The 16,068-nt window shown below is 29.8% G+C and overlaps 1 protein-coding gene and 1 long non-coding RNA gene across 7 annotated transcripts in view; both read left to right on the top strand.

Moving 5' to 3' along the window:
* LOC119599967 (fasciclin-3) overlaps positions 1-16,068 on the top strand; it is a 243,190-nt gene that overhangs the window by 79,377 nt on the left and 147,745 nt on the right. The window lies entirely within an intron of this gene.
* LOC119599969 overlaps positions 8,932-16,068 on the top strand; it is a 39,852-nt gene continuing 32,715 nt past the window's right edge. The window contains exon 1 of the long non-coding RNA XR_005231106.1: positions 8,932-8,977. This is a non-coding gene — a long non-coding RNA (uncharacterized LOC119599969). The remainder of the gene's footprint in view (positions 8,978-16,068) is intronic.

The raw sequence follows: 16,068 nt of genomic DNA on the forward strand, positions 1-16,068 counted from the left end.
ACCCAAAATGTTCTTCATTTTCCTAAGTTGTTTGGTATTGCAAATGGGCAAAATCGGTTCACACCAGGAAAAGTTATGAATCAAAATTTAAAACAACCTCGGAAAAAAATAAGCATTTTTTACACATTCTGATATAGTTTTCTCGAAAACTATGCAAGATAATTCCATGGAAATCAACATACATTCGTTTCTGCACAAGATCTTGATCCCCGCTGAAAATTGCCAGAATCGGTCCACAATTTCATATACCTCCCATACAAAAGTACATATTCTCGGAAAATGGGTTTTTTGTTAATAACTTCCGCCACAATGTCGATATCTTCACAAAATTTTACAAATTAAAATCGTATGTCAATAGAATTCTTTCAGAGGAAAAAATTTTATGGATAGGTCCATAATTGGACATAGCTCCCATACAAGGTCCCCTCCAGAAAATCACTTAAACGCGCATAACTCATTACTAAATTAAGATATCCAAATAAAATTTGGTATAAGTATTGCCCATATGCATAGAAATATTACTGTGAAATTTTTTTCCGATCGTTCCATTATTGGTCATAGCTCCCATACAAGGTCCCCTCCCGAAAATCACTTAAACGCGCTTAACTCATAACTAAATTAAGATATCCATATAAAATTTGGTACAAATATTACTCATATGCACAGAAATATTGTTGTGAAATTTTTTTCCGATCGGTCCATAATTGATCATAGTTCCCATACAAGGTCCACTCCTAAAAATCACTTAAACGCGCATAACTCATTACTAAATTAAGATATCCAAATAAAATTTGGTGTAAGTATTGCCCATATGCATAGAAATATTACTGTGAAAGTTTTTTCCGATCGGTCCATAATTGGTCATAGCTCCCATACAAGGTCCCCTCCCGAAAATCACTTAAACGCGCATAACTCAGTACTAAATTAAGATATGCATATAAAGTTTGGCAAAAATATTGCCCATATGCATAGAAATATGACTGTGAAATTTTCTTCCGATCGGTCCATAATTGGTCATAGCTCCCATACAAGGTCCTCTCCCGAAAATCACTTAAACGCGCATAACTCAGTACTAAATTAAGATATCCATATAAAATTTGGTATAAGTATTGCCCATATGCATAGAAATATTACTGTGAAATTTTTTCCGATCGGTCCATAATTGGTCATAGCTCCCATACAAGGTCCCCTCTCGAAAATCACTTAAACGCGCATAACACATTACTAAATTAAGATATCCATATAAGGTTTGGTGCAAGTATTACTCATATGCACAGAAATATTATTGTGAAATTTTTTTCCGATCGGTCCATAATTGGTCATAGCTCCCATACAAGGTCCCCTCCCGAAAATCACTTAAACGCGCATAACTCATTACTAAATTAAGATATCAATATAAAATTTGGCACAAGTATTACTCAAATGCACAGAAATATTACTGTGAAAATTTTTTTCGATCGGTCCATAATTGGTCATAGCTCCCATACAAGGTCCCCTCCCGAAAATCACTTAGACGCGCATAACTCATTACGTAATTAAGATACCCATATGGTACAAATATTACTCATATGCACAGAAATATTACAGATAATTTTTTTTTCCGATCGGTCCATAACTGGTCATAGCTCCCATACAAGGTCCCCTCCCGAAAATCACTTAAACGCACATAACTCATTACTAAATTAAGATATCCATATAAAGTTTGGCAAAAATATTGCTCATATACAGAGAAATATTACTGTGAAATTGTTTTCCTATCGATCCATAATTGATCATAGCTCCCATACAAGGTCCCTTTCAGAAAAACACTCAAAGGCACATAACTCATTTCCAAATAATGATATAAATAAATACTATTTTTGTTCATAAATACTATTTTGTAATGCAAAAAGCACTTAATGCTATTTCAAAAATTTTTCACGATCGGTCTATATTTGGTCATATCTCTCATACTAGGTCCTGCCCCTAAAAGCGCTTTAACCGTATTTAACTATTTGCATTATCAATTTGTGTAGAACAAAATAATATATGTATGTATTTTTAAAATCCTTAAATCTTTCACACACATGCATACATGCAAATACGAGATATCGCTAAAGCATATCTTAGGGCGCTATAAAAATTTAAATGAAAGTGGCGTTTCTAATGTTCAATAAATCTTGGAATTGTAGTAGATTTAAGCTGTTTAAATCTTGGGATTTTTCTATTTAAGACATGAGAAAACTTATTTATACAAATATTTTATTAATTAGAAATGTATTAATACAAAAGTTGCTGGTGGAGGGTATTTAAGATTCGGCTCAGCCGAATATAGCACTCTAACTTGTTTTCACATAATAAAACTGAGTACTTCTGCATAAAATATCTAGAGATTTGTGGATATAAATATATACTTACAAAAGATGTGGAAACCCTTTCAATAACGAAATTGTGTATAGAAAAGAAAAAAACTTTACGCTTATCATCCCATCATCGAAATTTTTTCTAAAAAAAAAACACTGTAGTAAACATGAATAGGGTAATAGAACCATTATAAACAAATAGTACCTTTATCATAAGAAGTACTTTTTAAGGATTTTAGATACTAAATACTATATACAGAAAACTTTACTAAAACTATCTAACTAACTAACTAACTAACTAACTAACTAACTAACTAACTAACTAACTAACTAACTAACTAACTAACTAACTAACTAACTAACTAACTAACTAACTAACTAACTAACTAACTAACTAACTAACTAACTAACTAACTAACTAACTAACTAACTAACTAACTAACTAACTAACTAACTAACTAACTAACTAACTAACTAACTAACTAACTAACTAACTAACTAACTAACTAACTAACTAACTAACTAACTAACTAACTAACTAACTAACTAACTAACTAACTAACTAACTAACTAACTAACTAACTAACTAACTAACTAACTAACTAACTAACTAACTAACTAACTAACTAACTAACTAACTAACTAACCTAACTAACTAACTAACTAACTAACTAACTAACTTGAAATTTTCAAAATAAATACAAGTAAGATCACTTTGACAAAAAAAGGCTTAAATCAGGTTTTTGGAACTTAAAGGACTTGAAACAAGTATTTTGAACTTGGTTTAAGGGTATCCGTACTTTTGAATCCAATTCGTATTACTTTGAGTACGGATTGCAGTTAGGGAGTATATGAGAAAGTGGTTCACACTTTTTGCAATATCTGAACTCTGAGAAGGCATCAATGCAGACTAGCTTAACTAAACGTATTTTTGTAAGATCACAGAAAAAAATCTATTTCCAAAAAAGCTCTATTCCTATAAATTCCAGTATTAAATATTCCCAGACAAAAAACTTTAAAAAAGTAATGTTTTTTCCTTTCTGTTGTGGTTATATAACCATCATCGCTGCCATCATATCATCGTCGTCATCATCTTCACCATCGACATCAAGTTTATCATTGTCGGCGCAAGAAAAAATCTCTTCCTTTTATATACAGGCACTCAACACAAAACAAGAAAAAAGGATTCATATACAAGAATATACGTATTCCTAGGAACCTTTAAAATTTGCTACAGAGAAAAAATAAGCATAAACTTTCCTTGATAGTCACTCAAGCATAAACTATTTTTACTGTTCACTTTTCGTTTCGTTTTTTCTCTTTAGTTACTTAACCAAAACTTCTGCGTATTCTAAACCGTAGAAATAAAGAACTCAGAAAAAAAACAAATAAGAAATACAATAAATGGTATTGAAGATGATGACAATGATAATGTTGATATGAAATTATACATACGAATAGAATGATACTTCAACATATACAGCTCAATAAAACTCCTTGAAGCATGCATTAAGTGCATATTGTTTTCTTCTTTTTTTCAATACTTTTCCTATATCTTCCTTTTCCCTACTATATGTGAGAAGCTTTTGTTGTTGTGACTTTTTCCACAATTGAGGTAAACCTGGTTGGAAGAAAAAATGAAAATGAAAACAAATAACAGCAAAGAAAAAAGTGAAAATAAAACGCGAAATGTCTTCGAGTCAAATCATGAATTTCCTGTTAATGGTATACATATTATGTGATGTTTATGTAAAGAAAAATTGGTTTCCCTTTAACATTTAACAGTTTTTTTTACTAGGTTATGGTTTTACAAGGATGTAGTGGAAGTACTGTGTTAAGAAGGAACTATTTATTTAATTTGCTATTTACGATATTCTGTGAAATCTAGTTAAAGTGATTCAATTGCTACTTACTAATACTTTTCAATAACTACAGCATAATATCTTCATTACATAGAATTAGTGCAATAATGACTTACCAATAATTAAAGAGATGTTGTATACGTTTTCTTGCTTTGTAATAAAATATTGTTCATTGTGCGATTGCTTCATAATATTTTTTTTGCTCAATGTAGGGTGTGTACGTATAAATATTACTGCAACAATATTTTACTGTTTTCGACATTATTGTTACATTCATTACTGTCACTCTGTCGCGTTTTGTTCTTTGCTCAACTTATATAAATTACTACCCGGTAGTCATGAAGAACTTAAGTTTTTTCTTTTTGGTTTGAAAATTCTCTCTGAGATTATTGGATTACATTAAAGTGGCTATAGATCCATTAGTTTGTATAAATATATGGCTATAAACATCAACACAAACCGACTACACATGGGATAACTAAGAGTCATTTGGAGAAAAATTTTTCGTTATTCTTTTCCCAATTTTTGCAAATTTTCTATATGGTTTAGTTAGTTTGAATGGAGGATGTACAATATTGCATTAAATCCGAAGAAATAAAGCAAACCCTCCATCAGTGCCTCCGATAGTAATCGACCTCCTCTGACCCACCGCACCAAAAAAAAATTAATTCTCAAAAACATGAAAAATTTTGTGGTACCACTGTTTGTCATTGCCGGACATTTCTCCGATCTATATGTGTAGGCGAATATGCCAAAACCGATTACAGGACACGTAATCAATGTTTTATGAAAACAGTGGACTGTTATACACGACCATCAGATGTGTCAAGCGGAACATTAGAGCAAACCACTGCCGAAATCTGTTGCCACATTGATGGCAATAAACTGGAAGGAAAAACAGATCTGGGAAACTAACTTGAAAACTCGGAAATAGAAATTTCCACCGTGTTCCAAATTGCAATAATAGATTTCAGGTGGAAGCCCGTACTATCAGGGAGGTTAACAGCCAGCAGGAAGCTCATATGGGTAACAGACGTCTAGGGGATAATCGGCAATGAAACAGCTAATATACTTTCTATAAAGGTAAAGGAAATTGACGAATGCAAAACTGTTCGACAAAACGAGGGCAGAATTAAAAAATCCCTTACGGCCACTTGGAATAATATAATCGTGGGTAGGTCCACAAAAATCCTTTGCGCTGATCTCAACGAGAGCAGGTCCAGAAGTCTCCTTAAAGTAATAGTCCGTTGTTAGTATTATGATGAAAACTCAAGTATACAAAATTGGATGAACGAATCCATAAGAATATAAAGCATACGGAGAAGGAATTTAAATTAGAGACTTGCTCTGTCTTTCGTAGAAATTAGACTCACATATCTGGAGAGCAATGATATAACACATGTTACAACCCTCACTTGGAATAATAGAATGGTGGGTAGGACCATAAAAATCCTTTGGGGTGATACCAACGACAACTGATTCAGGATTTTACCCAGAATAATAAGTATGAAGTTGGTAAATTGATGGAAACACAGGTTTACGGAAGACATTGCAATGCAACAACACTTTCTCTGTCAATACTAGACTTTCGTCGAAATTAGATCCACATATCTGAAGATTCAGTTAACACTTTTTGAACATAGGGTGTCGATAATATTTTTAAATCAAGCTAGTTATAATTAATTTGGAAAGGGTATACATTGTCACCATTAAAACTGCTGGCTACTTATATACATATGTATTTACGAATATGCGACAACATTCACATACATATGCATTTATACCATATTTTATTTACCATGCACATATCCAAGCATAAAGCGCAAGCTGACTGTATAGATACGTGCAAGAAACGTGTCTTTTATGCAAAATTCCCATTTTTTCAAGTAGGGTTTTAAAGTTACATTCACATGCAGTAAGTATGTATATGTTCAGTATGTATATGTTCACTAGTTTTATACCCGTATTATTAGCAGCTAAAAATTCAGCTAATGATTTCTGTTTTAAGATAAACATAAAAAATATCACTGTGATATACATAAGCAAACATAAAAACTTTTTTAAGCTATATTGTTGTCTACACATACTATGTATGTATATTTTTTAGTTATTTATATTTTTTCTAAATAAAGTCCTTTAGGCTTTTGTTCTTAGTACTCAGACATTGACACTGACTTTGGCTAAAGGCATTATATACACATTCTAAGGCTTAAGGCAGCATGCATCATGCAACTCATTTTAATGAAATGCAGTGTCACTTTTTTTTTGTAGCTATCATACATGTTGCTAAAAACAATTCATGCTAGTAAGTACATATGTCTGCAATATATGTATGTGTGTTATTGCTTTTAGATTAAGTGCTTTTATATACATAGGTGTAGTTTTTTTTTTTTTGCAATATTTTAAAATGGTTTTACTAAAAATAATATAGCTATAACTTTTTGCCTATATTGAATACCCCTAGTTTTTTTTCACTCCTATATTTTCTTTGTTCTTTATTTGCTGTGCTTCAACACTTTGTGTTGTATTCTCTTACCACTAGGAATTATCGCATAATTTTTAAAGTGTCTTCAATGTCAGTCGATTCCTTGGTTTCGTTTCGCTTTAGTACACATCTTCATCGCTTATACGTTGATGTGTTGAAAGAATCACTCAATCGTTGTGAAAAATCTATGTTTAATCAATACTTAGTCAAGCACAATAAAATGTCTGGAAATTTTTTTATTTTTTTTTTTTTTTTCGTAATTCAGTATTTGCTAGATTTCTTAATAGATTTTTTTACTGAAAAGCTTTAAAGTTGTTTAGAGAAAAATTTGTGTAATAAATATTTAACTATTTCTCTTTGCGAAGACACTTTAAGTTTAAATATCATTCCGAGAAAAAGAACTTAATAAAGATCATCGAAAATTATAAAGAAGTTTTCGCAAATTCAATTTAATTCGAATTGAATAATATGTTTTTAAGAATTGTTACAATATTTTTCCAAGCAAAGTTGTCCAAATCCTCTTTCACTAAAAAATCAATATTAACTTAAAATCTTCTGACAGGTTTTTAAGAAGAAACTTAGAGCTATGAACTGAAATGACTATAGATTGGTTTTTTCAAAAGGGTGTTACGACCAAACTTAAAACGATCGAACACAGTTTAGTCTATAGTCTAGTCTATAGTCTAGTCTATAGTCTAGTCTATAGTCTAGTCTATAGTCTAGTCTATAGTCTAGTCTATAGTCTAGTCTATAGTCTAGTCTATAGTCTAGTCGATAGTCTAGTCTATAGTCTAGTCTATAGTCTAGTCTATAGTCTAGTCTATAGTCTAGTCTATAGTCTGGTCTATAGTCTAGTCTATAGTCTAGTCTATAGTCTAGTCTATAGTCTAGTCTATAGTCTAGTCTATAGTCTAGTCTATAGTCTAGTCTATACTCTAGTCTATAGTCTAGTCTATAGTCTAGTCTATAGTCTAGTCTATAGTCTAGTCTATAGTCTAGTCTATAGTCTAGTCTATAGTCTAGTCTATAGTCTAGTCTATAGTCTAGTCTATAGTCTAGTCTATAGTCTAGTCTATAGTCTAGTCTATAGTCTAGTCTACAGTCTAGTCTATAGTCTAGTCTATAGTCTAGTCTATAGTCTAGTCTATAGTCTAGTCTATAGTCTAGTCTATAGTCTAGTCTATAGTCTAGTCTATAGTCTAGTCTATAGTCTAGTCTATAGTCTAGTCTATAGTCTAGTCTATAGTCTAGTCTATAGTCTAGTCTATAGTCTAGTCTATAGTCTAGTCTATAGTCTAGTCTATAGTCTAGTCTATAGTCTAGTCTATAGTCTAGTTTATAGTCTAGTCTATAGTCTAGTCTATAGTCTAGTCTATAGTCTAGTCTATAGTCTAGTCTAGTCTATAGTCTAGTCTATAGTCTAGTCTATAGTCTAGTCTATAGTCTAGTCTATAGTCTAGTCTATAGTCTAGTCTATAGTCTAGTCTATAGTCTAGTCTATAGTCTAGTCTATAGTCTAGTCTATAGTCTAGTCTATAGTCTAGTCTATAGTCTAGTCTATAGTCTAGTCTATAGTCTAGTCTATAGTCTAGTCTATAGTCTAGTCTATAGTCTAGTCTATAGTCTAGTCTATAGTCTAGTCTATAGTCTAGTCTATAGTCTAGTCTATAGTCTAGTCTATAGTCTAGTCTATAGTCTAGTCTATAGTCTAGTCTATAGTCTAGTCTATAGTCTAGTCTATAGTCTAGTCTATAGTCTAGTCTATAGTCTAGTCTGTATAGTCTATAGTCTAGTCTATAGTCTAGTCTATAGTCTAGTCTATAGTCTAGTCTATAGTCTAGTCTAGTCTAGTCTAGTCTAGTCTATAGTCTAGTCTATAGTCTAGTCTATAGTCTAGTCTATAGTCTAGTCTATAGTCTAGTCTATAGTCTAGTCTATAGTCTAGTCTATAGTCTAGTCTATAGTCTAGTCTATAGTCTAGTCTATAGTCTAGTCTATAGTCTAGTCTATAGTCTAGTCTATAGTCTAGTCTATAGTCTAGTCTATAGTCTAGTCTATAGTCTAGTCTATAGTCTAGTCTAGTCTAGTCTAGTTAGTCTATAGTCTAGTTTATAGTCTAGTATATAATCATATAGTCGTTTTTGACCGATTATTAGGTCTATTTAACTTAAGATTTAAATAAAAATCCTATATTTTATATTAATTTGACCTTTCCTTTTCTTATTTACAGGTAATTTTGCATTTCCACCTCAATAAATTCCACAATGTCAACAATATCGTCATAATGAGTAAGAAATCATTAACAATACTACTTTTCATTCAAAGGAAAAAATATTTGTATTCATAAATGTAGATATTACTAATAATATAGTTAATTGCTTTACTATTAAAAAGCGGATATATTAATTTACTCTATGAAATCAAGTTAACATGAATGAACATGTAATATTTTTTTAAATAAATAAAAAACTATAAACCGGAAATTAATTATATGCACAAAGTATTAACGAGATGCAATTTAATAATATTACACATAGGGTTTAAAACTAAAAACAAATATTTCTGCAAAAAAAAGGAAAAGTTTTGTAAAAACTCATAGAGCAGACAAATAATAACATAAATTTATAAACAGTGATGGGCAAAATATATAACAGCATTAAAATAATAAAATATAGAAGTGTGCAGGTGACCAAATAATTTTTGAAAGACTCGTTGGTTATCATATGTAAGTTGCACAAACAGCATTTTATAGAACAGACACTCGTGTAAAAGATTAACTATCATGACCCTGGCTGTATTAAATTCAAACAAAATGTGTGTGTGTATAATTTGCCTGTATATTTTTGTATTTAAATGTAGATTACATTATTGTTAAAATATTTTGGTTCCGCCACAAAGTCTCTGTGTATAACACTAACTAATTTTTTCGTTAAATTAAAGCGAAATAAAAACTCTTATTATTTTCGTTTTTTGAACTGAAAACTAAAAAAAAAGTTTAAAGTTAACATTACTATTTATGAAAAAATTGCATACACAAAAAAAACTTAACAGAACAGAAATAATAGAATTGTTATAAACTGCAAAAACCTGCAAGCGTAAAAATGCAAGTTTTATGACGTTGACATACAATCGCCATTGTAAAGCTTTTTTTGTTGCTGTTGTTAACTTTTTTTGTTGGCGCTGTTGTTGTCATATGTATGTAAAGAATATAACAACAAAAAATTGGAATGGAGACAACAACAGCAGAAAAACAAAGTGAACATCATAACTATTTGTTAGCAATGTTTTGTAAAATTCATATTTAACCCTTTTATGATCAAACAGGGCCATTAATTCGGTCATTGCTATAAACTTAAAAAAATAGTAAACATTTATGTTAGTCACAGCTGAGCAACTAAGTGGAAGTATGCTTTTAATGGTACTTGGTAGATGTTTAAAAAAAGGTTGTATAATTATGAAAAAAAGATAAAGAATTTATAAATTTTTTAAATCATATATAAGTAGAACTTTAAAATATATATATATATATATATATATATATATATATATATATATATATATATATATATATATATATATATATATATATATATATATATATATATATATATATATATATATATCAAATTTCCGCTTAGTTTAAAGCTAAAATCTACCCAACATCAAAGAAGATGTAGAAATATTAGTCGTAGATCCACAAAAGTGTACATACTCTGGGATCTTATTAGATCATAAGATTATGCCCGTGTTCTTATATGAGTGGATATATATTTAAAAAATATTCAATATCTTAAATACCCTCCATAAGGTATAACAAAAATCTAGCTACATTTCTACTACAACATAAAACGTATGTTTATCAAAATAATAGTTTAAAATTACCCAGGATAACAAAATAGTGGTAAACAGTCCCCAAACCCAGATTTTATTCATCACATCTTCTTCGGTCTTCGAGGTATACATGGTTAATATCCCAGTAAAAATAAAACGAAGAACTTCCAAAATAATAACAATTATCACCACTTCAAAAGAAACACTATTTCAGACATTCTATAATACTACAATACTACTACTTCTTTAGAATGGCCTCAGAAGTGAATGTTGGAATGAAATAAAAAGAACGTACCTCCTATGACAAGTCTGTCTTAAAATCATCACTTCTGCAGCTCATTTTCAGCACTTAGATTAGCACATAGAGTAAATTCTACTTCTGTTTCGTTTCCTCTGAAGCTATTTTTTGCTGGGATATAAATTGTTATTACAATTTACGACAAGTTAGGTAGTTAGGTAGTTAGTTATTTAGTTAGTTAGTTAGTTAGTTAGTTAGTTAGTTAGTTAGTTAGTTAGTTAGTTAGTTAGTTAGTTAGTTAGTTAGTTAGTTAGTTAGTTAGTTAGTTAGTTAGTTAGTTAGTTAGTTAGTTAGTTAGTTAGTTAGTTAGTTAGTTAGTTAGTTAGTTAGTTAGTTAGTTAGTTAGTTAGTTAGTTAGTTAGTTAGTTAGTTAGTTAGTTAGTTAGTTAGTTAGTTAGTTAGTTAGTTAGTTAGTTAGTTAGTTAGTTAGTTAGTTAGTTAGTTAGTTAGTTAGTTAGTTAGTTAGTTAGTTAGTTAGTTAGTTAGTTAGTTAGTTAGTTAGTTAGTTAGTTAGTTAGTTAGTTAGTTAGTTAGTTAGTTAGTTAGTTAGTTAGTTAGTTAGTTAGTTAGTTAGTTAGTTAGTTAGTTAGTTAGTTAGTTAGTTAGTTAGTTAGTTAGTTAGTTAGTTAGTTAGTTAGTTAGTTAGTTAGTTAGTTAGTTAGTTAGTTAGTTAGTTAGTTAGTTAGTTAGTTAGTTAGTTAGTTAGTTAGTTAGTTAGTTAGTTAGTTAGTTAGTTAGTTAGTTAGTTAGTTAGTTAGTTAGTTAGTTAGTTAGTTAGTTAGTTAGTTAGTTAGTTAGTTAGTTAGTTAGTTAGTTAGTTAGTTAGTTAGTTAGTTAGTTAGTTAGTTAGTTAGTTAGTTAGTTAGTTAGTTAGTTAGTTAGTTAGTTAGTTAGTTAGTTAGTTAGTTAGTTAGTTAGTTAGTTAGTTAGTTAGTTAGTTAGTTAGTTAGTTAGTTAGTTAGTTAGTTAGTTAGTTAGTTAGTTAGTTAGTTAGTTAGTTAGTTAGTTAGTTAGTTAGTTAGTTAGTTAGTTAGTTAGTTAGTTAGTTAGTTAGTTAGTTAGTTAGTTAGTTAGTTAGTTAGTTAGTTAGTTAGTTAGTTAGTTAGTTAGTTAGTAGTTAGTTAGTTAGTTAGTTAGTTAGTTAGTTAGTTAGTTAGTTAGTTAGTTAGTTAGTTAGTTAGTTAGTTAGTTAGTTAGTTAGTTAGTTAGTTAGTTAGTTAGTTAGTTAGTTAGTTAGTTAGTTAGTTAGTTAGTTAGTTAGTTAGTAGTTAGTTAGTTAGTTAGTTAGTTAGTTAGTTAGTTAGTTAGTTAGTTAGTTAGTTAGTTAGTTAGTTAGTTAGTTACAGAGCGTAGAACCGCTACGGTTAGACATTCAAACATCAACATAAGCTCGTTGGACCCTCAACATAGTTCTTCCACAGGATGTCAAAAGTTTCAAAGCAAACTTTTTCAAAGAATTTATTTGCTTCCCAACGACTTCTTATATATTATCATTAGAACAGACATACCTACTAAATTTCAAAGTGTTGTTAACTTCAACTATTCCTAGCATTTAAATTTGCATTTATAAGTAAATATATAAATAAAATATTGCTGGGTGGTACTGCTGATTGTTCAGATAAAATCTAACTAAACGACCTAAAAACCCACCAATTAAAGGGTTAAATACTTTCAAAGCATATAACTGTGGTAAAGTACGAATAAAAAACTATGCAGTGAAAGCCTGTTAGTCTGATTGTTGTACATTACTACGACTAGTTCTGTATATATCACAACCGGACTTTAAAAATTCTATTTGTGCCTTTTCTTTGTTGAATTCTACTATATGTTTGTATAAAATATAAAACACTATTCTATCATTCCTTTTATTGTTCGTTGTAAAAATACATTTAAAATTCTAGTCAGACGCGCCAACATATTCCATCACATAAACTAAATACTTATATTTGTACGTACATTTATATGTACATATGTATGTATGGAGGCATGTGTAAACGTTAGATACAAAATACCACAGTTGCATTTTTGCCATAACAAATCGTGACAAATATTATTTAAAACAAAAAGTGAACAACATATGATGCGTAAGTAGAAAGGTATACTTGCATACATATGTTTCTATGTGTGTTGAGGTAAATGTGAAGTAAATTGTTTAATGATATATAGAACGAAATACATGCATGCGCGAGATACATATTTAGATATGAATAAAGATAAAGTTTATTTGCAACAAGAGTGACATAACTTTAAAAAGATGGATTTTTAGGAAAGAAAGTTTAACTAGAGTTTATAAAGAGCCGAGGTGGCTTCAATTCACTACTGAAAACTTTTAAAGCTTTTCAAAAGCTTTAACAAATTGCAAAATTTTAATTTAATACCATTTTCTCGCAAATGAGCTATGTATTTTTTAAATGTTTTTACTATTTTCGTGCATGTTACCATTATATTTGCCCAGGTATGAGTTTTGTCATAAAACTTGGTTTTAATGACTTTGTTAAGTTCTTCTTTCGCTTTATTTTCATTGAACAAGTAAAACACAAATGTGTGTATGGTTAATTAAGTCATGATATCAAAGATACAATAAAGAAAATAGAACAAAAATCTGTTTAGGAAGTTTCTGTTTTTTTTTTTTTTTTTTAGAAAAAAAAAAAACTACTTATTGAAGGAAATTTAACAAAAAACCAAATAAATGTATGTCACTGTGCTATAGTCTTCGCAATTAGATATAGTAAATATATATATGTATATATATAAATTGTTTTTTAATGAGGTTAATTAAATTATAGGCAATTTAGTAAAACTTAAAAAAAGCAAAACATTACTTTTCCATCAACGTCATGATGGTAAAAGTACACAAACAATAACTTAAAAAAGGATTTTTATGTTCGACCTAATTTTTGCTAGAATTTTTTATTATCTTTTTTCAATGTTTGTTAAATTGTCATTTATGTAACCTGCAATTCTCTATATATAGTGTAGACAATTTATGTTTGCTTGAAAGTCTGAGTACATGGTAAAAATCAATTTGAATATCAAATATCGTAAAAGGTTTTTAGCTGAAATAAAAGCAAAAAAAAAGGAAGATTTGAATCGGTTTTTTTTTTGTACATTAGTTTATTGTCCTACTTTATTGTACTACAAATTTGTGGCTATTGTTTGAAACATGGATATCTCAAGGCTTGGAAAGAATTTATTTAAATGTTAACAAAACTATGACATGTTTTATAGAACATTTTAATCAAATTTGGTTATTGCTTATTATTATATAAACAAAATGATTTTGACTCCGTTTTTGAAGGGTTTAACGATTTTCGATTTCCGTAAAATTCTCGGCAATAACTATCTATGCATCCATTGCTTCAGAAGTCTAATGTTTTCAGTTAAAAACCCATTTCCTTACCTTGGCGGTGATCTGCGGGTTCTTAACCTAAAAATAAATGGAAAATATTTTACATATTTTGACTTTAAAATTTAATTTCACTATTAGAAGTTAATACGAGCTAAATGACATGTTCGACCCACTTTACTTGATGGTTCCTATTCAGATTTCAATAGTCAGATGGACGGACATATTTATAAGATTGCATATTTTTCCCATGTTTAGGTGTGCGCACAGAGGTGTCATACAAAGTCCCCTTTTGATTCGATTAGGCAATATGTGGCTAGGGTCAAATGAGGCCCGATCACTACGGACATTGGAAGTGCTATTTATGAATATATAAAACTTAGTTATGCCAATTTTTGGAAAGATAGTATTATATTTGACGTATTTATGAGCTAAAAGTGACAAATCGGAAGATCCGGTAGGCCGAAAATTGCGCCGATCTATTTAAAAATGTTTGTCGGGATTTATGTTTATGTAAAACTTATTTGCGCCAAATTTCATCGTGATACTGAACATTCAGGTCATTTTTTGAAGGGGACTTTGTATGGAGGCTAGGATCAAATAATGCACGATCGTTATGAAAATTGCTAGAATTATTAAAACTTATATAAAACTTAGTTTTACCAATTTTTGTAGAGATAATAGAACATTTAACATAATTATGAGGTTAAAAACCCCATTCGGAGGGTCCGGTTGTATGGGTCTAGGTGAAATAATGGACCGATTTCAAACATTTTCAATACGTACGTCCTTGGACCAAAAAAAGCGTACGTACTTAAAAAATGTCGACCTGTAGAGTGCGCACAAGGTTTACATGGACACACAGACAGACAGACGGACGGACGGACAAATGGACATAGCTTGGGTATACTTAAAAGTGGATGTAGGACCAATATTTTTGGGGTGTTACAAACATCTCCCCACTATAGTCGTTTAGGGTATAAATATTATAACAAATCTAATTTCTAAACATGTTTGCCCATAAACACTATCTTTATGGAAACAAAATTATAAACTTTTACTTTGTTCATTTCACAGTATGCCAATCAACTAATCAATCAATAATATTATTCTTATATTCTCTCATAAATAATATTTACTTTCTACAGTATTTACCTATATTAATAATTTCCATAAAACCATAAATTTCTCCAAGTATAAATTTTAGTTTTTTTCTTCTTTTTCCCCCGTTAATAATGATAGACACTAGAAAAATTATAATTAAAATCGAATAATACACTATGATTCGTACAAATAATTATTTGTATATGAAAACTACACAAAATGTGCATACATAACGTTGTTGCACCAACAAAATGGTCTTAAGTAAAGAAAGCTATTCGAAAAATTTGAAAAGCTTATTGGTAGCTATCCATCTTTTTCAAATTCCACAAAGGGCTTCAATATTTTTACAAAGATTAATGTGCAGTTTAAACTATTTTATTGCTAAAATTCTTAGAACCTTTTGCGTTTGCATCTACGATATGTTAGTATATTACAGTGAATACTGGTCACGTTGCCTAGTAAATGGAGGTAGTATGTATTGTTGTTAAAATAATTTGTTTCTCTCTCTTATTTTGTTTTAATTTTGTATTTTTTTTTCTCTGTTTAAATTTTATAAGCCAACAACCAACCAATTTGTATCTATCAGGCTAAATGTGAATTTGTCTAGATATATGTACATAACGTTGCTGCTGCAGTAGTGCAGACTGCAGAAAATATTATTGACTTTTTGTCTTTATGCATTTATGGTCATCAGAAGCCAACCATCAGCGCTATTAGCCATTTCAACAACTGTGTTTATAGTTTACACATTTCCATACATTTACATATCACACACATACATATCTACATATGCATTTTTA

The sequence above is a fragment of the Lucilia sericata genome, unplaced genomic scaffold, assembly GCF_015586225.1.
Source record: "Lucilia sericata isolate MDLA Ls3-8-SP2 unplaced genomic scaffold, ASM1558622v1 Contig000098F_arrow, whole genome shotgun sequence".
Lineage (NCBI taxonomy): Eukaryota > Metazoa > Arthropoda > Insecta > Diptera > Calliphoridae > Lucilia > Lucilia sericata.